Source organism: Bombus impatiens, unplaced genomic scaffold (assembly GCF_000188095.3).
Source record: "Bombus impatiens unplaced genomic scaffold, BIMP_2.2 scf_0525, whole genome shotgun sequence".
In the NCBI taxonomy this organism is placed as follows: domain Eukaryota; kingdom Metazoa; phylum Arthropoda; class Insecta; order Hymenoptera; family Apidae; genus Bombus; species Bombus impatiens.
The window spans coordinates 70710-96147 of record NT_176944.1 but is presented as its reverse complement, the minus strand read 5'-3'; the positions used below and the strand labels follow the sequence as shown (position 1 = coordinate 96147).

The 25438-nt window shown below is 35.9% G+C and overlaps 1 long non-coding RNA gene across 2 annotated transcripts in view; it reads right to left on the bottom strand.

Moving 5' to 3' along the window:
- Positions 1-3074: 3074 nt before the first annotated feature.
- The window catches only part of LOC112213198, a 29588-nt gene continuing 7224 nt past the window's right edge, over positions 3075-25438 (bottom strand). Inside the window, exons 1-3 of one of the 2 annotated variants that reach the window (XR_002947080.2) lie at positions 22322-22332; positions 18878-19000; positions 3075-3906 (exon numbers count right to left, since the gene is read on the bottom strand). This is a non-coding gene — a long non-coding RNA (uncharacterized LOC112213198). Of the gene's footprint in view, positions 3907-18877; positions 19001-22321; positions 22333-25438 lie in introns of those variants that run through there. The other variant, XR_004462070.1, reaches the window with a different exon arrangement.

Genomic DNA, 25438 nt, shown 5'->3' with positions numbered 1-25438 from the left:
CAGTCTAGTTACGATATACGATTATTGACTTCCTCGTTAAATGCAATTTTCATTGGATTTTCCTATTTCGCTCGCCAAAGCTCGCGCTAATTATTCAATACAGTGGAACTGGATTTATCGGAGGGAAATTTTAGTGAATGCCCGATTAACTGAACTTTTGCTGGTTGAATTCACTGACCCACTAACCGAGCGCCAACTCCTATTACCTGTATGAACGAAAAATAATGGGTAGCAGGGAGAAATTTAGCGAGCTCCTGCGAGATACGAACTTCCATTATATCTACACCTAAACTGTTCGTTCCACTACAAATTCAGATAAACAGAGTTTTACCGTAGTTACGACAGTCTGTCTGTTTGATAAATCTCATAAATGATACATTGATCGATGCCTTCAAAAATACACAGAGAAATAAAGGAAGAAATTAAAAAACATCATCTGGACGAAATTTAACGTAAGAAAGTTGCTTTAACACGAATGTGCGAATCTACCAAAAATTCTCTATATATCCCCCCACCCTCCACCTCATCGTCCTGCCAACCATTATCGAAGAAGAAAGCTCGCTGGTCTGTGATTTAACTTCGTCCCACGCTGAACAATGAGACGTCCACGTCGAAAACGCGGTTCTTTAATACAGATATTTTTCATAAGTCGCATTGTGTGCAAATAATACTGGCGAAGTACATAAGTAAGTATATAGGCGAGCGGTGTGATGCGCGTGAACGCGCGCGACCGAGCTCCATCCGTAATTCGCAACGCGCGGCGTATCCCCGCGAGGCGCGACGCGTGTTAATAAATCTCGTGAGATCACGGCCGGCAGAGAAGAGAAAGAGGACGATGGAATGGGAAGAAGGGACGACGACGACGACGACGACGCCGCGAGAAAACGAGCAAAGAGGAGCCGGAGGAGAAAGAAACGAGCAGGACGGACCTTGCCGCACACGAAGGGCGCGAGAATTGTTCTTCCCTCGTTTGCGCTCGTTCTATGTCCGATTCAGAGTTTCTTTTTCTTTTTATTTTTGTTTTTTCTTTTTTTTTTGTTATTCATTTGTTGCTTGGAAACTATCACCGTTTTATATTTGTGATAATTGGCTAGATGAGGATTATGGCGATGTAAGCCAGTTTAGTGCTATCATTTGTAAAATGGATTTTTACTTTTCTAGCAGTGAAATATAATTTTCATTTGCTGTAAAACTAAGGAGACCTGTAAGAGTTGAAATACGTAACTGAAATGAAATTTTCATAATAGTAACTTTTACATACCGTTAGGATTTTTCACTCGGCAACTATCGATTTTCAGAGTTCACTGATTTCAGGGATTTCGATAAGATCGAAGTTCGAAGCTTGTGACTTTTCGGTATCTTTTAGGAGTAGCAAGGAAGAAGTGGAAGATCAAAGGAAATGAACAAATTGAGAAGTGACTTCTTATGTTTTTCCTAATATTTAGTTCTTCTTTAACTTACAGGCATCGTTTTAATAGTACATCATTGAAATATCATAATGATACGACGCTACTAATTACGTAATTACCTGCGTAATTATGTAATTACTAATAATTACTAATAATTACACGATTACCTGCAATAATTACACAATTACTAATAATTACATAATTTCATTTCTAAAAGCAAGATTTGTACGTTACGCTTAAATCACCCAATTTCCTAGAAAACTTGTAATTTTTTCACGATACGTACACAATTTTCTAACAAAAAGTCACATCCACCATACCGAAAAAAACCCCTTTACCCTACTTTTAGTATCAATTATACTGTTAAAATACATCATCCTATTACCAACAGCTATTAATATTACTAATACTGATGCTATTATTGTCAAACCTATAACGTTACATAATATCGCCAATGATTTACATAATTTCATTTCCATTGGCAACTAAGTGATTGCGGATTTTGTCAATACCACCTAATGACAAAATCCGTAATCACTTAGTTGCCAATTACAATAAAAACACCAGACACTCACGCATTGCTCTTCAACTGTTAAATTTCTTAATTAGTCGCATCCACCCTGCCGAAAGAAAATCCCCTTACCCTACTTTTAATATCAATTATACTGTTAAAATACATCATCCTATTATTAACAGCTATTAATATTACTAATACTGATGCTATTATTATCAAACCTATAACGTTACATAATATCGCCAATGATTTACATAATTTCATTTCTATTGGCAACTAAGTGATTGCGGATTTTGTCATTGACAAATTTTGGTATTGACATTTTGGTATTGACAAAATCCGCAATCACTTAGTTGCCAATTACAATAAAAACACCAGACACTCACGTGTTGCTTTTCAACTGTTAAATTTATTAAAAAAAATTATAATTTCTCGATAATCCATACATTATATGGTAAGAGATAATGCCACGTACCATTTTCCCAGAGAAAAATTCCCTTACATAAATATCCGGAACATTGGCGAACAATTAGAAATTCTCACAATGAACAGGGGAAGATTGTCCCCCTGTTTCAAGGGAGAACCTCTGCTTCTCGCCTTCTATTCATCTTCTACGTCGATCCTCTTCCGATTTTCTCTGCAACGAGAACCGTGGCTTTTTCTTCGCTTTCTCGTCTTTATCCCTACGATGGAGTAGCTGCTTCTTTTCACGGCGGACAGCATCGTCGAGTAAGAGAAAAGAAAAAGAGTCGTCGTCCGCGGTTGGTTCGACGTTAACGCGACGAGTGAGAGGGAAAAAGTGTGTATTTAGCGCGGTGAAACCTCAGACACCGTTAACGTGCTCGTCTTTGGCTTGCGAACGCGGTTCCGTTATGACTCCTTTTGTCACGGGTCTGCACATTTTTCTGACCGATAAACCATGGGCCACGAGCATCGTTACAGCCACGATGAAACGAATTATTTTATCATCTAACCCTTTGGTAGTGTAATAAAATAAGGTAGAATTTCAAATAAATCGTTCGGAAACTGCGCTGTACTATATGGAAAACTAGAATGCACAAGTTGTGTTGGCTGCTTTATTTAAACATTTGCTTCGCCGATTTTTATGCATTACGATAGTAAAAACATTTCTTCTTCGCATTCGTTACGAGCTTCTCGTTCAATAACCGCCGCGTATGGCTGAATTTTACGCGTTTATAGAAGACGACAAATTGGAAAATGCACACGACAAGTGAAAGTATAGAAAATAACGAAGATACAGCAGCTACTTGTATAACATTCAGCGGATGAGATAACATCCTACCTACCATTAGATTCCAGATTTTTCATTGGCTCTATGAAAATATGAATTTCCATAAAACTACGCAGACCTTCCATAAAACTAACGCCAACAAATATGTTAAAGGGCTATCGCTTTTTTCACTCTAATCCAATTAACAAAGAGAAGCAATAAGGACAGTAAATTAATTTCACACGCTCGTTTCTTTTTCACCATGCTGCCGCCTCCAAAAAATCTCCGATTCACGTAGCCGTAAGAATGAAAGGAGCAAAAAATACGGCTACGAAGAAGCTGGATCCTGAAACGCGTCTCGAAGTCACAAAGAAAGGAAACATTGAAAAACAGAGAAGTCGGATTGAAAAATCGGAAAAAAACCGGGCTGTCTTTAACGGAGAGAAAAATAGAGCGTTATTTGCTGCAAAACCAAAAAGTCGCGGGCATCTTTTAACGTAATAATGAAAGGGTACACGGTGGTACCGACAAAGGAGACTCGGTCGCCGTCAATAAAACTCCTTTAGTTGAGCGGCACAGGCCGCTTTAATTAAGCGCATTCGTTTTAATTCGACTTAAAAGCGGCTGTTTAATTTGATTTTTCTGCGCCACGACAGAATCCCGGCCGATGCCTCGGCCCTCCTCGTCGCTCTTTCATTCGCTTGACCTTGATTTATTCAATAAACTCCTCTGGTCCTCTGCGAGTCTCAGCCCTGCAAATAATAAAAAAAAAAAAAAAAACGTTTGGTCATTCATGATAGTTTCTGTACCTAAACTAAACTTACAGAAGAACTTGGTTTATTAAAACAAATCGTGTCTTCGTATAACAGCATGATTATCTATCTATTTGCTATTGTACGAAGTAATTATACGCAAATTACTAAAATAATAGTAGGTACATATTATTAAAATAATAATGGTAACTAAAAGAAAGAGGATACAGTGATTCATGAAAGTCGTGCTGCATGATTTAACGTTGCAAAAGAACTTATTTCTATTGAAATAAATCATATCTTCCTATTATAATAAGATGTTTATTTATTTAGTAACATATGAGGTAATTATAGCAATTAGTATAATAGTAATTATAGGTAGAAAAAGTATAGGATCACTTATGAAAGGTAGAATAGTATATAAATCGAGCTGGTAATATCTCGACGATATATCACTCTTTAATCATCCTTACAATTTATATTTAATATATTCAAAAACATGCCAATCTTTTAAAAGAAATTATAAGACTCAAGACCAATAATTTGAACCGATTTTAACTTACTAATAATTTATTACTAGCGAATAACCTATTAACCCATTTTGATTATCGGTGCAGGTGTAAAGGATCAATTAGAAATGGTAATTAATGACGTTTTTCTCGGTAAGAAAATGAAAAAAATCTCATATCTTATACAATCTTGACTCAATCTTCTATTTAACAGTACAAATTTCGGATATTTTGTATGGAAAGAAATGTAACTAACGTTATCGATAATCCTTGAGTCAGCGAATCGCAAGTTTCGCAAGATCGATATTGCATCGAGATGAAAGAATCGGAATATTCGCAACTATTTGCAACACGACGCACGAACGCTCGTAAATCCAGAATTAACGCGAGAAAGTAGAACGCGGCGAGATTACGAAGAAGAAGAAAAAAGTAGAGTAGAGCAAAATAGAACGTAGTAGGATAAAAAATACGCTTCTCGAGGAAGTAGACGTATAAATGCAAAGCAGCCGTTCGCCATAGCCGGATCTTGCAACGTAGGAACAAAAAGACGCGCGAAAATGGACGTGAGAAAAATGGCCATCTAAAAAATGAGGATCCATTTGGAAATTCCTGGTTGGTATGACGAGACCAAGAAATATCCGCGGAGAAATGTAAGAGAAATGAGAAGATAAGGGCGAGAGGGTGAAAGAAGCGTCCGGATGGCATGCAACAAGTTTGCACCATTTCCTTCAATTTTCTTCTCGCCATTCTCTCTTAGGACGTTAATTGTTCTATTATTCAGAATGATACAAATATACGTTACGAATATGATGGAACACTGAAAGTATTCACAGTGTTCTTTGATAGAACAGGATAATAAGCGTCGATAGAAATTTTAATATTAATTTTAGGAGAAAAATGGGAAGGAAAAAATGACACATTGGGTAAATTCTCTGTTTAACCGTTCGACATCTGGTTCGTTAAATCCAAATTATTTAAAAGATGTAAAATTTATTTATATATTATACGTAGGTGTTTTGTTATCTTCAGATCAAAGATTTATTTGGAATATTAATCCGATCTATAAATTATTCGCTGTTCTGTCAATGGAGCCTGACCAAGAAAGATTAGGGGCATTAATCAGGGACAAAGTTTGACGAATTTTGAAAAGGAGCGTTTTTTGAAATTGATCGAAAGTGATTTTGAAAAGCAGTGCAACTGCTCGGTGTTAAATGGTTAAACAGTGAACACCTTCTCTGACACATTTACAGATTGATAAAACTGAACTAGTAAAAACTAGTAAATAATAATTAGCTGTAAAACTATCAATAGTAGGTAGTTCCATACTTGAATATCAATGCCAATCGTTTTCTGTAGACTTCACAACTTCAACATTTACAGTATCTTAAAAAAAAGAAGATGGTTATTGGAGATGAAGACAACGTGAGATAAAATTGCGAGTGTACTAATTAAAAGAGCAGATAAAAGATAAAAGAAAAAGAGGGGTGAAAGTGAAAAGAGAAGCAGGAAAACACAGAAAAAGAAAAGAAGAACTGAAGTATTAGAAACAGAGATTGGGAAAGGGGTTAAAGTAAAGAGAGCGTTTGGAGAAAGCATGAAAAAGGAAAAGAGAGGAAAAGGGTGTCGCTAGAAAAGAGAAGGGCGACAGGGGGAGGGAGAAAGAACGAAGGTACGAGAGAAATCACGTTCTCTCCTACTTTAACGCGCGGTTCTTATGAATCGAGCGGAGGGCGTAACCCAGATTACTGTTCACCGAACTATAATATTACGCGAACAGATCGGTCTGCCTGTATAACGGGTGATCGTTGCGAAATTATCGCACAACTGGTCCTCTTTAACCTCTACGTGATTTTTATTTATTTACGGTATACGATGGTATAATAAAGAAAATACATTTAGATGGTTGAAAACGATTAACATTTTTTTTTCATATTCGATAGCAACGCTTTTCATCAGTTTCGAGAATTTTCAAGAAACTTTAGAATCAAAAAGTATTTTTCCTTTTTATTGTAGTATTTTTCTAGTAAAAAATCATCGAAAGAAAAATTATAATAACATAATTGTTAATTATTCTAAGAAATATCGCTACGTTTATTTAATCAATTTTACTCTTTCCGTTTCTGAAATTATTTAGAAAAAAGATTTTGAATTCTTAATCGCTTGTTTATTAATTTTCTATTAGGACTCGTTCAGCCGTTATTTTGAAAGAACGAGTGGCTATTTCGCATTAAGAGAAGCTTTTTCCTACTTCACGAAGAACTTCCTTTTCCTGTTAGTTCAACGTAAATATTAGCTACCTCTAGGAAGATCGCGAGTCAGCCAGTTTCATCATCGCCCAGTCAATTATCACTCCAACTACGTACTTCATCCACTTGGAAAAGGAACTTCAATCCTTTCCCGGCATTTCTGTTCATCAAAAGATTCTTCTTCCTTCCTGAATTATCTTCCTACCGATGAAAAAAGGGTTGGCTGACAATTCCATCGGGGAATTTTTTACGGTTACGGAAATTCATTCGTAACGTTTTAATCATCGATTCAATCAAATATCGAAAGAACATTGTTAAAATTCCCTCAAAGACGAAATAAATATTCTTCGTAACTTTTTACAAAATTTTATACAAAACTGAAACAAATTTTATTAATTTCTCGCGAAATTATACAAATCGATATAGAAAGATATAATTTGAAATTTATAATTTGACAAATACTTGTCACTATATTCCATAGTGATACACAGTGTCTAATGATTTAAAAACGTATCGAAGTTTCTAATGAAAAATTATATTTTCAAACTATATTCCCCGCTACGATGTAATATATTTTATTGATTATGTTACGTGTTTCATATTCTTTTATCATTAAGCTTAGCCAATCTTATTATTAGGCTTCTATTACTATCCATTTCGCAACTCATAATCTTGCAAATGTATCTAATGACGTATTGTACAATCTCGACACGTTCATCGTACGCCAGTTATAAACGGAAATGACGTATAAACGAAACGACGTGTAAGTATACGTCAAACAACGATGCACGTCATGAAACGGAACGATATGAAGTAAACGAAAACGATTTTGCGACGAACACTGTAATAGAAAAACACGTTAGGGATTAAAAGTAATAAAACCAGTCGTTTATAATTTAATTTATAATTACTACTTTACAATTATATTATTTGTAATATTTTATACAGTTCTCAGTCGAGACACTATCGATTGTTTCGATCTAATTGGTATATTTTTCAAATGATTAAAACAAAATATGTTTATTAGATATGTTTTGAGAATACTTATACATTGTACAATATTAAAATTATTGATCCGAATTAATATTAACTATCGGAAAATTGAATGAAACATAACGAATTATATTGTTCCTCGTATAATTTTCAATGGTACCTTAGCTTGCAGCGTATGTACTTTAATAATCATGTAGTACTCTAATAACTAATCTGATTAAGTAAAATTTGATGAAATTCGTAGTTTAAAAAATTATACACACATATATGATATAAACATACGTAATATCGCGGTAACTTTTAAATAAAACAGAAATTTTCACAACGCAGAAACCGATTTCACGCAATAATCCATAATCCTTCGTTTGCAACCTTATTTTTACTGGTGTCGACTGCACACTGAGTCCCTTACATCCATGCGATCCGTATTTTTTTTTTAAAATCGCCCAAAATTCTTGAATATTCTTCCAAGTCTCTAGAATATCGTCCAATGGCTTTCATTGCAACGCGTTACCTTAATCTTTCTAAGCAAAGCTAGATTTAAACGAAAACATAAAAAGATGAAAGATAACTTAAAATCGCTGGTCGATAACGCACACATAGTATGCAAATACCATAGAAGGATAACTGTAAAGATCATAAATATTATTTACACTGATAATTTCACAATAATTGGTAAATAAGACGCGTAAAAATCAGTGTTACTAATTTTACACGAAAATTATTACCATGATAACGTATGGCTCGTGAAAATCGGATTAGCAGGGAACGTGACAAATTCCCCCTGCGAAACAGGTTTGCGAACCAACCCGATGCATGGAATCCTGTGGGTTCACCCGGTACGTATTCCCGAAGGATACGCTTCGGAAAGGAAACGAGACGGAGTGGCCCTTCTCTATCTGCCTCCCACTCTTTTCTCTGTTGTTCTCCATCTTCGTTTAGCAGCAGTCGGTCGTCCAGGTAGTAGTGTCAGAATTCTAGCGCAATACGAAGGGGTGGGAACCCTTGGCAGTCCGAATTCCCAACCCCGACACGACCTTGCGCTTGCACATGCCCGCACGCACCAGCGGAACCCGCTCCTGACTGTTCTCTCTTTCTCTCTCTTTCTCTTTAGCTCTGACAGCACTCAGAGTGTCTCTGACGCGTACACGCACTGTTACTCGTAAGTATTAGGTTGTCCAAAATGTTTCTTTCGTTTTATAAGGAGATAATAGACGCACAATGTTTTTTCTTTTATATTAATTTATTGAATTATACACGAGCATAATAATAGAAATAGAACGAAATGGATCACACCTAATTTGATAAGATAATATAAAACAGAAATTGTTGTTCATTTATTATCACCTTATGAAACGAGAGAAACCTTTCGGACAACCTAATATCTAGAGGTTTGACCAATTTGTAACTCTATGTGCATATAAATAGGTTTACAGATTGTAAGTTAGACTGTTAATCGTGTTAGCGAAGGTCTTTAGAAATTTGGAAAAATATTAATAAATCAATGTGAGATTTATGATATTAGAAATTAGGGGATTCACGAGCGAAGAATTCGTTACGTTTCAGAAATTGGCGATCTAACAATTTTCACATTGTGGCCTCTCGAGATAAAGGCTACCGTAACTTTAATAATAACGATTAAATAACAAAATCATTGTAATATTTTTATAACAACAATGTGGATCAGATTCTCAGTGAAAAACCTTACTTTACGATATCCAATTGATTTCCTCCACCCCTTTCTCTATTGTATCTCCAATTTAGAGGCGTCCTGTACTATGATCGTCGCAGTTACTCTTTTCTAGAACTCACGTTATATTCCCTCTATCAAACCTAAACGATGTTACTTGGCGCGTTTAACTAACCTTCTAAGCCCAAACCTTCTAAGCCCGTTCTATGTGACATTTTTCGCTTTAAAAACACTCTGCAACGTATACAACGTACATCAACAACGAATAAATAACGAGATGGTTGCGCGGTTGCTCGTAGCCGCGATTCAAGTCACATTCTCTCAAACTTAAGACGATATCTCACATCTTCCACTCGTTCTTTCACAATTTCTTAAATTATGTCTCCAATTCATAGACGACATATGCGTACACCTATACACATACAACCATAACGTAACAACGACAAAATAATAAAAATCAGCTGCTCCTACGTTCCTACGATTTTACATCACACTCTGTCAAACATAACCAAGCGGCCTGTACTACGATCGTCGCAGTTACTCTTTCCTAGAACTCACGTTATATTTCCTGTATCAAACTTAAACGATGTTACTTGGCGCGTTTAGCTAACCTTCTAAGCCCGTTCTATGTGACATTTTTCGCTTTAAAAACACTCTGCAACGTATACAACGTACATCAACAACGAATAAATAACGAGATGGTTGCGCGGTTGCTCGTAGCCGCGATTCAAGTCACATTCTCTCAAACTTAAGACGATGTCTCACATCTGCGACTCGTTCTTTCACAATTTCTTAAATTATATCTCCAATTCAGAGATGACATATGCGTACACCTATACACATACAACCATAACGTAACAACGACAAAATAATAAAAATCAGCTGCTCCTACGTTCTTACGATTTTACATCACACTCTGTCAAACATAACCAAGCGGCCTGTACTACGATCGTCGCAGTTACTCTTTCCTAGAACTCACGTTATATTTCCTGTATCAAACTTAAACGATGTTACTTGGCGCGTTTAGCTAACCTTCTAAGCCCGTTCTATGTGACATTTTTCGCTTTAAAAACACTCTGCAACGTATACAACGTACATCAACAACGAATAAATAACGAGATGGTTGCGCGGTTGCTCGTAGCCGCGATTCAAGTCACATTCTCTCAAACTTAAGACGATGTCTCACATCTGCGACTCGTTCTTTCACAATTTCTTAAATTATATCTCCAATTCAGAGATGACATATGCGTACACCTATACACATACAACCATAACGTAACAACGACAAAATAATAAAAATCAGCTGCTCCTACGTTCCTACGATTTTACATCACATTTTGTCAAACGCAACCAAGCGTCCGTATACTTTTGAGAGACAGTGTATGCGCATACAGGATCGCGTGACCGAGTGTATGCGTGTGCGGCGCGTATGCACCGCTAAGTATGCACCGCTGCTACGTCGGGCATTCCGGTGTGCACTTATGCGCACGTTCGTGCCGGATACGCTCAGCTTGTGCGCCTCGTCTGCCAGACGGCTGGAACTCGTGGCTGCGTTATGGTTACGACGCCTTATTCGCCACAGCCAAGGGTTTCGAGTTTAGGTTCTTCTCCGACTACGTTTCCGGCTTTCAGGTTTATTAGAACTGTTCTCCAGTTATTTTACAAGAGTAGAATTTTTATCAAGGGCAAAAGAATTCTACGTCTTCTGCGTATCTGTAGGATCGTCTTAAATTTAGATATCGTGGAGGATAAAAAAATGTTAATGCAGCTTAGTCGCGACAGCAGAAGCTTCTCCTTCAACTACAACCGGGTTTCTGGCTTTCAGGTTTATTAAAACCATTTCGCGGCTACTTTCAAGAGCAGACTTTTTATCGGAGATACGACAAAACTCTATGCCTTCTGTTTCGTATATTTGCAACGGGGTTGCCTTAAATCGAAGTACAAGGGCGGATAAAAGAAATATCGAAATTTTAATATGCCTGAGTCGCGACAGCGAAGAGTCTGAACTCTTCTCCAACTTGGTCTCTGGCTTTCAGGTTTATTAGCATTAAATAGCGTACAACAATGAGATACAATTTAAGAATTTGACAGGATAATTGTGATAATTTTGAAGGCTACAGGAAAGAAACATAAGGAGAGATTGAAAAATTCAATGATCGATTGCATATTATCAAAGTTATCCTTTTATTTGCTTACCCACTGCCAATGTTTCTACGTTTATGAGAAATTCGAATGCGCATTGCACATGATCTGCGAAAATATACAAAATATCCAAGGCGTGTACAGCGTTTCAAGGATGAAACAAATCTCTATTTATCTTGCACGTTACTTCATATTTATACGATTCTATTTCCAAGGGTATAAAATAATGATTATACAAAAACCTGAATTTCCCTAAACATTCGCAATCCGCCAATACGAAAATATTTCCTTTTGCATTCACTTTCCTCGGAACTCGTAAACTCGATTCACCTAAACAACTCGTCTCGACCAACCACAATCTATCCAACGTTTCCGTTCCATTTACCCAGAAACCATACAACCATGAACAACCGCGGCAATTGACAACAGCATTAAGAACAAAACTACCTGAATAGACGCCATAAAGTTCGTACTGTCGAGCGACTTCGTAGCAACTTGCACGTAGCTACGTCTATTAGCATAGTTAGTGGATCGATCGTACAGTTCTGTATAGATCAGGATCCCAGTAGAAGACGTCGCGTGACGATATTTCGCGCGATACGATGGCCGATGATACGACAAACGGCGGCGAAATCTAGAGCGGGCTGTTTCAATCGCGTTTCGCTTCGCGCGACGACGCGACGCTGCGCGCATATCTGGGTCAGCCGTGCGACCTAACTTGCACCCATGTGTGTACGTTCCCACTTATACGCGACGAATAATGCGGGAATGAGCGCGTGCATACCCGCGTTTCGATCGGCGCCACTCTATGGTCGGTCAGGTGTGCGCTGGTGATCGTAAATCGATCGATTCGGCCGATTCGATGCGATTCAAGAGCCGATTCGACTCGCTGCAACACCTCTAGCCGCGTTTAGAACGAACCAGCAAGAATATAGAACGAGAGCAGCAGCGTTTTACTGCTCGTTTTCTGTAAACCACCATCGACCGATAGCTTCGTAAACTCATTTACAATTTTGTGTACGATCGTTTGTAGAGATTGGACCGGGCATCTGGAATGCTCGATAGTTATTTCCAGTTCGATCTTCGATTAGACTCGTGGCGACCATAACCGACGAATAAATGAAGATTTTTCAAACGTTCTTAGGATCTTTCATAACGTGCCGTTTTTTTATTTGACGAACAGTCGTCGAATGCTCGTTTACGCTTCGATTTTCCGCTCTAATTACGTTTAATGGTGCGTTTAGCTCTTTCACAGCTCTGGTAAAATTTCGTGAAATGAATAGCGCAAACGAGCATTCGTTCGTCTGTACTCTCACGTGCTGAACGAAATTTTAACAATTTACAGTTAACCAAACGTGTAACCAGAAACGCGAAGAAAGTGAGATCATTCTTTGTCCGATCGGTGGACGAATGCTCGATTACGATATCATCTTTTAATTTTACCGAGCGGACAACGAATATACTCTCCGTTGGTCTAAACCCACCACGAAGCGGCGCAAGAACGAGCTCGCTTCGCCTAAACGCACCTTCATGACGCTCTGTGTACGTAAGAAAGTACATATTAATGCATAAGTAATGGAACATTTAACAGAGAACGAGATTAATCCGGGAAATGATTAGGAGCTTGTTAAAAGCTTCTTTTGGGAACCGTGGGTTACGATCTATAGAGATGACATTTCATGTTATCAAATAAGAATTTCATAGACAATAAATATTTAGTGGATAATTTTTATTCGTTCATTGCCTTAAACAATCTGGATATTTCGATTACAAAATTTTTTCTTGTATTTGTTACTTTTTAGTTCATTGCGCTCTACGAATGATTCTATTAAACGAGATGCAAGTTTTTATAGAATCATTCAATTTTTCAAATTAGTGTTTATATATGAATAGTGTTATATACAAATTTTATATACAAATATTATTACAAATATTATATACAAATATACAATTATATACAAATATACAATTTTATATACAAATATTATATACAATGTTTATATACAAATAGTGTTTATATATGAATAAAGAAGAACGAATGTCTCGCGAATTTGCTTATCACGTAGAAATTTGACGTAAAGGAACGTTAAAATACACTCTTTCTTTTACGATATTCATATATCTAGGAAATTCCCAATTACCAAAAAGCATTTACACACCACTGTATTTATCGCATCAAGTACATAGCAATTAATTAGTACATTCAAGTACATTGAATTTCGTGTCATCGATAGTACGATCGATACCGTGAAAATGAAATGGACCTGATATATAAAAAAAGGAAAAAAAAACGCTTCGATGAGAAGCAAGAGTATGAAGAAATATGTGTTCCAACCATTGTATTAGGTTGTCCGAAAAGTTTCGTTCGTTTCATAAGGTGATAATAGATGAACAACAATTTCCGTTTTATATTATTTTATTGAATTAGGTATGATCCATTTCATTCTATTTCTATTATTACGTTCGTGCATAATTCGATAAACTAATATAGAAGAAAAAACATAGTGCGTCTATTATTTTCTTATAAAACGAAAGAAACTTTTCTGACAATCTAATACACACATAACGTATCTAAAAAAGCAGCTTCATTGCAATTTCATCGGGTCGACCAAAAGACATGTACTCGCGTCTAAGTCAGTTAAAACGCAAATTTACCACTAGAACTACCGATAGTTAACACAAAGCTATTTCTACCAAAACCAGTCAAAATGAGTGGTCTTTAAAAAATACGTAATAATAGAATATTTTTATATTTATTGATTGATTACTTTCTTACAGAAGCAATTCCATGTTATGCAGTACAGTTTTGGTATTATTACTCCACGATGATCCTTAAACGAGGACCTTAAACTGTAGGATCCTTAAACTATAAACACATTTATAAAATTGTAGAACCAGTCGTTTTGACCGCTGTGGTATTTCGTTAAGCGTTAGCATCTAGCGATCTAGCGATCGATCCAGAATTTTCTTGATAAATGATATCATCATATCGAACGATAAAAATTTGAAAAACGTGCGCGAAGTTATACAAAACGAGGAAACTGGTTAATTGGGGTTCGATAAACAGATTGCAGCACCCTTTTACATTTTGACTGGCATTGGTATCCGTAGCCTTGATACAAAATTATTTTCAGTTTGAATACATAAAAAACAAAATAAAATTCATTAGATCATTCTTTTAGTTATCGTTACAAAAAATTCATTACATAAAAAAAGTATAACACGAAGTAGGAATTTTAAAATAAAATCGTGAAACCAGTCAATTTGACTGGTAGTTCTAGCGTTAATCAAACTGAAACTCATTGCAAGCGTGTAATTTGCCGCTCCGCCATAGGAAATCTTCTAAAAACACCATCGATACCTTCCCCAATATTATTTCACGGCACAAATAACGTACGGGTGGCCTGTTTGGCATTACAGAAATAATCGCACGCTAATTAGACTGTCACGTGTCGAAGGTACGGAAGGTCGGGAGCGACGTTTAATCGAATTAGTAAGGCACTCGAGCGTGGCCGAGGGTGCTCAAATAGAAACCCGCCCCAAGCGTGGATGGTGTTTCGATCTGTTTTGTCTCTGCTTTGTCCCCGACCCTCCATACGTTCCGCTTAGTAATCAATCTTGTCTTCCGTTCGACTTCGACCTCGTTCCGTTCCCTCTTCCCTCTTTCTCTATCCTCTTTTCTTTTTCTCCGCGCCTCTCGATATTTTTTAATCGACCGTCGTTGACCGACGCGCTTGTCCACCAACATGGACAAAACACGTCTCTAATCCCAGTGACAGGGAAATTTTCGTGGAAAAATCACGTGCAAAGCCTGTCAGGTAGAACGCTCGATGGAAATGAGTGTGGGAGGATTTTTAGTTTTATTATTAGCCTAGGACACAGCACAGGTCAAAAGTTTGAGATCGGTTCTGCTATCTGATATTGGGTAATTTGTGAAAGAAAAGAAATGGAAGGAAAAAATGGTCTTCTGGCTGTTTCGTAATAAATCGAAAGCCTTTAGCAGGTTCCTGTTAGCTTTGTATCTTATTTTTCTGAGTAACAATTTTTCATTGGTTTTCTTTCTATTGAATACGTAATTATTATTAAATACCTGAATATGTAAATGGTGAAACTATGTTTCGATGACCACGAAATGAATTTGAATGTTTTTAATATATTTCGAAAATAATGTCATTTCTTTCAAGATTAAATCGGTTATGTTAATTACGTTTTCGCGTTATCGTTTATTTATTGTGTCAACGTTCGTAAGAAATTGTTCGAATCGAATATATAAAGAAACCTGAGATCAAACAAGCTTGAATTAATTGATTTAAATAATTCAAACGAAACGCAGAAAAGAAAGAAGCGCAGGAAACGTGTGGATTTTAAACGAGCAGACTTGTGACAATCAAACGTGGAAAAGTTTTCGCACACGATGCATCCGTGCGTCATGTGCACTGCACCAAGGACGCTGTATGACGCACTGGCGCATTATAACCACTTTACCAGTTAACCCTGTATAACCCGGTGTAACTCCCAGGTAATGTTTCACGCGTCCGTATTTCGTCTGCGTTCCAGTTTAAACGCTCCGAATCAGTTTTTATTCCGTATAACCGTTAAAACGAATCTCAATCTGTTTTCTTCAATTTAGGCAATTCAAAGGTAATGAATAATGATTTTTATTATCGAAATAATCATTCAATTAATTAATTCAATATTTTTCGAAATATCCATATACGTTAGAACTTGTATCACGAGCACGTTCCGAAGATTAAATTAACGTGCAACGAAGAAACTATAAATGCAACTTACGATTATCAGACAACTGAAAACATAGAATCGAAGATATTTTTATTCTTGGAATAGTTGGACAATTACTTAGATCGTACACGGAATATCTGTATTACGTGATTGAGACCACACTCGACCAAACGATCGAACGATTGAAACAGTTTAAAAGCGATCGAAGTAAAACCGAGGAAAAGGTTCTAACGTTTACCAGTTTCAGGAGAACAAATGGCAAAAAGTTTCGTTGAATTACTTCAATTTGTGTAATTATACTTAAGAATGTTTAACCACAGACTATTTAACACTCACAAAGCAACAGCTCCGTAATACTAACAGCTACTGTGAAACAAGTTTATCTAACGTTTGTAACATTTCTCAGTGGAATTCATCTTTTCCTAACAAAGTCGTACGAAACACATCTTACGATCTGGCGATAGGAAGAAACCGAAAAAACGAGCAAATTAATAGATAGACAATACGTAGCTTCTAATTAGCGTGGCGTATAAATGCCGCATGCAAATAGGGATAACGCGGTTAATCGTCGACGCGTGTTTCGAGTCGATGGATCGGTCAAGCTGTTGCGCAACGATATGGCAGCGCGTGCCTCTGAACAGACGTTCCTCTGTTCTCTCGTTCTCTCAGCTCCGTTTCTCCCTTCCTTCTCGATTCGCGCGCTTACAGGCCTCTGGCCTCGTTCGTCACTGCACTCTTTGTGCTTCTCTTTGTTTGCTTGGAAAAATTGGAAATTTTCAGTTTAAACAGAGACACCGTACATTGCCAAAGTTCCCCGCAAGATCTACCTTCACACGAATTTATAATAACTTTCAAATAGAATTTTTTAATATTTTAAACGCATGTCTTACTATCTTTCTCGCTATCTTTTTTTATTATTATTATTATTTTATTATTATTTTAATATTATTAGTAATATTTTTATGAGATAATTTGTATAATATCGATTATACGAGTAATTAGAATTTAAATAAGAGGGGGGAATTTTAGCAAAATTTAGATAAGTAGAATTTTTTAATATTATTTTAATAATAATTATTTTTCATTATTGTTAATGTTAACGTACGTGTAATTCTTATTTTTGTATTAGAATTTACGTAATGTGTATCGCAGAGCGAGATACAATTCGAGTAAATGGAGGAGGAGACTTTTTCAAAAATATAGCTTTTCGATAGTGGAATTTAAATAGAATTTTGTAATATCTCTATTTTAAATGTTTTAATTGTATGGTCGATTTAGAGCTTCCGTTATTTATTTCGTCTATTTATTTAACACGTTACTAGTTGTTTTTATTCGCAGACGTGGTTGTAATTTAAACGGTGGAGGAAATTTTAGAAAAATTTCAATCACAGAATGTATCGAAGAGATAAAGTACGATTTACCTGTACCAATCTCGTAAATGTAGGTTAAATTTAATAGTTTATTTCCCGAGTTGCGGCAATATGAAATACAAAATCGTATCGCTTCGCGGAAAATTGAAAATCCTCGTTTCATAAAGGTAAGAAAAATATCGAACGGAGGGCTCCGTAAACAAAGTTGTTTCGAGCGAATAATGAAATTGAATCTGTTAAAAAGCGCTAAATTAAAAACGTGATTCCTAGCTAGCAATGATACACCGCAGGTATATTCGATTTTATTCGAATCTTTGCCTTCTTCGAAATTGTTAAATTCATTTATTACGCTACGTTTAAACATTGCCATATATATTTAGTCACGCAGAAATCAAATCAGTTTTAACAAATAAACGTTTAGCTTCTGTGTCTTTATATTCATATTTTTATATTTATATTTGCATATTTATTGCTATTATTTCAGCAGACCAAACAAATTTTTAGAATTTTAACAAGACGTATCACGTAAAATTGCAGCGAAAAATCATCTGTATCGACAAGAATTTGCTGGACATTTCTTTTGAATGTTAGAAAAAGCATAATTAAGTCGAAAAAGAGCGAAATAAAGCAGTAGATTTATATTAAAATTATAAAATTTTCACGAAATGGAGTGGATCAGTATGATTTTTGAGTGGTTTACGCGTACCAAGTAATGGCTAACCAAAGGAATTTCTCTTTCATTCGTGTTCCACAAGTTTATCGTTTTCATCCAACGAAATCTGCATACGAACAACGTTAAAAAACGTAGACAGTACAGTCAGAAGAGATGTAACGAGATTGTAAAAGTTTCTTTCGAAGTATTTCAGCTTCAAATATTCCACTGAAAGAATGAAATCGTTCTACGATCAGAATAAAGATCCTAACGAGATCTGAAAATTAACACAGTTTCAATCTCGAATAGAGAGATATTTTCTACATCGAAGAGACGAATGAAGCGGTGATCTAAAGAAAAACGAAACTGTAAAACGATGATGAAACCGGAATAAAATATAGTTTTAAAAAGACCAAGTTGTAAAATAATCATAAAGTAACATAGGAAATAATGGTAATATAGAAAAATATCAGACGTGGTATAAAGTGAACATTTCTACCTTACTTGCTACTATGCGTTAAAAATACTGAATTATGCAGTACTTCGTTCTCGCGTCATCAAAATCAAATGTTCAGTCCACGAGTTTTATACATAATCCAAATATTACGAATGGTTCGTTCGATATTCACCGTGAAATTCCGCAAAACCAGGACTTCGCACTCCGAGTATTCAGATGACAGCGTTCGATTGACAGAAGTTCATCGAACCAGACGTGAATTAACTCTCTCGTTGTCGATTAAACTGGCGATGTGCTGCAAACAAAAATGTTGCGCTATTTAGAAAAAACGTTTTTTCATGTAGATTTTTAATGTACATGACTATTTTTTTCTTGCTTATCCTCAGACAATAATAAGCTTTTAATAGAACACTAATTGAGCTTTTAATAGAGCAAAATAAAAATTGCTGACCATATAATACTTATTTATCTTAATTCATAGCCAATTTTTTTCTTCCTAACTTATTAACTCGCCTTTTTCTCCTAATTCTACGAATTCTTCACCTGGGAAATTTTTCCTAATTTTTATCAATTTGCTAAGACAGTAAATGTGTTTTTCTGGGTAAAATTTACCAAACGGATATATATATACTTTCCTATATATTAATGTAAATTAATATTTTCTATATATTAATGAACGTGAAAGTACATGTACAGGGTGTCTTCGAAATTATGGTACAAATTGTCGACTGATGATTCCAGATGGAAAAATAAGCGGAGAAGAGCAACAACGTGTTTTTCGCTCGAGGCTTCGTTTTCAAGAAAAATGAGTTTGAACATTCATCGGGTAGCCGTCTGTCGTCTGGTTGTTTCGAATTATGAAACTGTTGTTTCTGCTCGTGTCTGTATTTTGTTAAACGTAGACAGTGTCTGTTGTTATTTCTGTATTTAGAGGTAGGGTCGCAATAGCTATTATTCTATTCTTTGAATAAATTTATCACACCATTCCGAGCCGAGAAACATTTGTTGCACATTCTTACATGGACTAGAAATAAAAAAAAAGAGCGCCTTTATGATATTCAACACTGAATCATCGATCGGGCTCTTTCTTTTTTATTTTTTAGGTCATCGTCTGCGCTCCTCAATATTATTGCTATTAATAATATTTTCAATAAAATAATAACTAATTATTGAATCTGGGCCCATAACCTGTTGTTATTTCTGTATTTAGAAGTAGGATCACAGTAGCCGTTATTTTTTTCTTTATTAGGGATAAAAAGCAAAAGAATATCTTAAGGGGGTGTCCTGAATTAGAATGTTCTAAAACCGCGTCTTTTTGTGATTTTTTTTAGAAGGGAAAGAAAGAAATGAAGTTATTGAATTTTGAGGTATGGTTATATATATATTTAACGAATATAAAAAAAATTTTTGTAAAATAAAAAAATAAAATTATAACAGATGTCTAAGCCTATTTCATAGGCTGCAGTTTTCAATCGGTGTGAAAAATACACCTCGTAATTCTTGACTGAAACGAAAAACCAAAAAAGGATTAAATTATTATATACTTTTCTTCTCGATGAATTAAAAAAAAGGGCAGGAAATAGTGTGAAATTAAAAATTTTAGCGGGTTTAAAGAAAAAATATGTTTTTTAAATAGAAGAAATAAACTTTAAGGTGCTATAACAATTATTTACATAAACTTTTTGACGAACTTTTTTAGTTCATCGAGAATAATTTAATCCTTTTTTCTCGTTTCAGTCAAGAATTACGGGGTGGATCTTTCACGCAGATTGAAACCTGCAGCCCATGAAATAGGCTTAGAAATCTGTTATAATTTTCTTTTTTACTTTAAAAAAAATTTTTTTATATTCGTTAAATACATATAAAACCATATCTCGAAATTCAATAACTTCATTCCTTTCTTTCCCTTCTAAAAGAAATCACAAAAAGACGCTGTTTTAGAACGTTCTAATTCAACGCACACCCTTAAACCTATCGATTAAATCCATCGATTGTATCTAGAACTATCTTCTACTTATTATTTACTGTAACTAGCACATCTGCATATGGATGACGAGCGCGAACTCACGTTGTCATTTTCAACAGTGTCGCTATTTGCTTCCTGATTAATAAAATGATTCTTAAAAGGTACTAGCCTTATCCTTCACTATGAAACCATTGAAATTAAACACAGAGTAAAGAAAGTAATAATAATCAGTAACAATAATAAAGAAACAAAAGTTTCATAATTTCTATTTACGTACGCGACTATCTGCTGGGTTTCCAAACTCGTTTCTCTCGAAAACGAAGCCTTAAACGAAGAGAAACGTTGCTCTCTTCTTTCGATTTATTTCCACGCGTAGAATCATCAGCCGACTTGTACCGTGATTTCGCAGACACCCTGTATACACACGTTTAGCAATCAAACGGTTAACACACGCTTTTCACACGGTAGATAAAATACAAAATACTTGATTACTCGTAATTATCCTTGTAACGACACGAATCTTAACACATTGTCGACCGGTCACGAGTTAACTCGTGTTTTCATGGCCAAACGTTGCCACGAGTAAACTCGCGATGCGCTTTTTTTCGCCAAAAAAATATTAAAAATTGAATAACAAATAAAATTTATTAAAGTTCATTTATATTGTTTTATTTCCACATCCAATCACGAAATAATAGCCGGTGACATGAGATAAATTCTCAGCAAAATTGCCAGTCAACAACGTGTTAACTGTGTAATTCGTTTGGCAATTCGTCTTCTATTACAACGTGCGCACCGCACGGACAAAGAGTTTTAAAAATCTCGTGAGTTTCAGATAAACGAAATCGTAACTGTAGCATATTCTGTTGCCATTGTAGGGACACTGAAAGGTTCAAGCAGCTGTTTTCTGTAGAAAACGGGTCTCGTGCAACACAGAGAGGACCGTGGCAGAGCAGAGTTGGGCCGCGTTTATGAGTTGGCCACGTACAAATGGCCGCTACGCTGGCTGGCCGCTCAGCACGCCATTTTGCTCGGCAATAATTATTTAGCCTGCAGCGGCGTTCGTTTATTTGTTGCACGCGACCGAGTTAAATTTGTACCGTCGTTAATTCAACGGCTGCCACCCTCACAGGACAAGCTGAATTTACCGCGACGAAACGGCACGTGGTTGGAATTCGCGTGAGACGTAGAAAAACCGTATGGAAACTTTGAAAGCCAGCTGCTCATGTAGATACGCACGAAAGAGTTAATTGTCACGAGAACGGTGTTTCTTCATTTTTCTAATTCCTTTTCCTAAGTCATATCTTTCGCATGTTTTTAACACTAATACAAAGCTATTTCTATCGAAACTGGTCAAAATGACTGCTCTTTCAAAAATACGTAATAATAGAATATTTTTATGTTTATTGATTCATTACTTTCTTACAGAAGGAATTCCATGTTGTGTAGTACATTTTTGATATTATTAATCCATCTGGGACCATCATCCCCAAACGAGGGTCGACACATTTATAAAATTGTAGAACCAGTCGTTTTGACCGCTGTGGTATTTCTAGTGTTAGCATCTAGCGATCTAACGATCGAGCCGGAATTTTCCTGATCACTGATATCACCATATCGAATGATACGCAGTAAAAATTTGAAAAACACGTGGGAAGTTGTGCAAAACGAGGAAACTGGTTAATTGGGGTTCGATAAACAGATCGAAGCATCCTTTTACACTTTGACAAGTACCAGTCATTTTGACTGGTATTGGTATAAGTAGCCTCGATACAGAATTATTTTCAGTTTGAATACATAAAAGAACAAAATAAAATTCATTATATTATTCTTTTAGTTATCGTTACGAAAGTCATTACATCATTGTGGAAAAAAATATAACATGAAATAGGAATTTCAAAATAAAATTGTAAAACCAGTCAATTTGAATTTTGCTAGTTCTAGTGTTAATTCCTGCAAACCACGCATTAATTATGATAGTCGCTATGTTGCTGTGCCGATTTTATTTAATATTTATGGTATAACGATGTTGGTGCAAGGATAGTAACGAAGATATTTTGATCGCGTTGCGCAACATTAAATTAGCAATTCAACTTGTCAAGAATTAGATAATCTGTTCACGTCGCTGAATATTTTCCAATTAAAAATTTATTTCTTGGTTTAAAGTTTCTTTAACCTCAGTGTATCTACAAATTTTTCATAACGTAGAAAGTTCCAGGTTTTCCTTTTCCTGCTAATATTCGTATCCTCCGTATTAAAAAGCGTAATTTATCTTGTTTTTCTCTTCGTTCATTTTTAACCCCATCTTTCTTTTAAAAATTCCAATTAATTCACGTCTCGCGTACGTGCACGTCCATTTCTTTACTTGTAAGATCCGTTTCCCTGTTTATTCTTATTAGAAACCGCAAAGTATAAATCGATTTGTAATTACACGTGACCATCTTTACGGAATTTCCATCCAACAGATGAGATCTTTTTCTTTGTCGTACACGTGTGTAAAATTTAAAATCACAGACGATCGCCACACAGTTTTACACGCGTCTCTGGAAGCAACGGATCGTATTATAATGCAAATCAAGCTTCGAAACTCGAACAATTTTCTCGGTGTTCTCACATTTATATCAACGATCCAATTCCAAAATTCATATCCCTCTCCAAACCATTGCAATTCATTTTCTTTCCAAAATACACATCTTAAATTCCACTCTGTTTACGACAAACTGTATTCTAACCGCGGCTAATTAATTTTCTGTCGCAGATTCGTCGATCAAAAGGCTTCTGAGAGGCACATAAATTAGTTCCCTTATAGTATAAAGTGGAAAATTAAATTACATTCATTCGTAAGCTTCGAGAGTCTTGCACTTTTAAAGCAAACACGATAATCGTCCTAAGAATCGCAAGATTTTCCAGTGAAAATCTACCTGCACGTGGTCACTCTATTCCTTAACCGTTCGAACTCCATTTTTCAAAAAAAATGTAATTGTTCGATCCACATACGTCTCATTGGTACAAAGAATGCAAGTTCGTGATAATCTGATGAAAATTCTACTTGGTAGGCGACAGATATTCAATCCTTTTCAAGTTTAAATGTTTTAAATAAAGTTTCTCTCAGTTAACAAACTCGGTGGAGATGGAACATTAATTTGTCAAATTTTGATTTGAGCAAAGAAACGTGTGCGATATAATCTCGGAATATAATTTATGCACAGATTATGGACATTTATGCATTTATGGAAAATCTGTGAGAAAGTATACAAACTTTGGCGTCTATTATAATAATATTTGATAGGGAATGCAAATACCTGCTTAGCTTCCATTCCTTCGTTTATCTTTACGAAAGTATGGATTCGCATAAGTATCCGTACATCCATTCACGTATCATATTAATTAACAACTCAAATGTTAAGAGCTATTGGGTCGGAAACTAAGTGATTGCGGATTTTGTCATTAGATGGTATTGACAAATTTCGCAATCACTTAGTCGCCAATCCAATACTTCTTGACATTTGAGTTGTTAGTTGAGACTCGAGTTGTGAGGAGTCGTAAACTGAGAGTCGAGTTGTGAGGAGCTGAGCGTTGAGCTGTTATGAGTTGTACACTATTAATCGTGAGTTGTGAATTATCTATTTAGTCGTCTTAGTTATAGCACATTACTGTATTTAGTTTAATCCATTGTAAATAAACCCAGCTATCAATAAACTTATGATATAGGATAGAAATCATTGGAGAGCCTAATTGATAATATTTCTGAAGAAATAAATCCTATGATTCTGAGAATAAGTGTACACTTACACCGAAAGAGTATAAGTTAAATTTCGATTAACAGACGAACTTTGATAAGCGCGTTAATATTCTCTATGTCGCTATCTGTCGCTTATCGTTTTAACAATACAATTTCACTCGAATTATTCGATTTCTCTTTCTTCTTTTCCCGCGCTTTTACCTGACCATTCTAATAGTACAAATCGGAACGCTTCTCTGCAAAGTTAATCATTCCGATTTATACTCCGACTTCTATGATAATGACCTTTGCCCGCCCACCAGCGAATTCAAATCGAACCAGCGGATAAAACGAAAACACATGGCCACGAAACGTTCATAAACTTCGATCAGAGTGAGAGCGCGGGTTTCCCTTTGAAGGCTCCTCGAACACGAGTTGTAGATACGCGGGCCCGACGATCGTGTTTCCCGTCAGGAGCTTAAAAAGCTTCGGGGTCGTGCCACAAAGAGGATAAATGCGACTGACAGGCTACGAAATTCAGTGGATGGAGGAATAGGACGAAAAGAGGGGGAGGGGAAAAAAAATAAAAAGAGAAAAAAGACGAAGAGGAGGAGCAGGCGTATTCAGGAGCCTCGGTGGTAAATAGGTTAAACGGCAGGTCGAGAGGGCAGCCAATTTAAATCACCGCCAATTCCGTGCAGTCCGATTCGATCCACCCGGCATCGCTTTGAATCCTTCGCTTCCGCTTTTTCTCTCTTGTTTTTTTCAAGCCGAGTCTCCACCTTCCTTCAACTTTACTCCAACTTCTACCGCTACTTGAAAATTACTATTTAATCAAATCCTGGTTGTTTTAAAGAGTTACACGATAATTTTCACTTTTAGAGAAATTGTTAAGGATCGTAATTTTGAAAATGTTTCGATGTGTCCTCGGTGTAAATCTTAGAGACGAAAGTTGGAATTTTTGCTACTGGAAAATTAGTCGATTGAGCGTATCCGATTGAAGCTTCAATTCAGCGAATTGTTTCAAAGCGTTTTGAAAATAGATT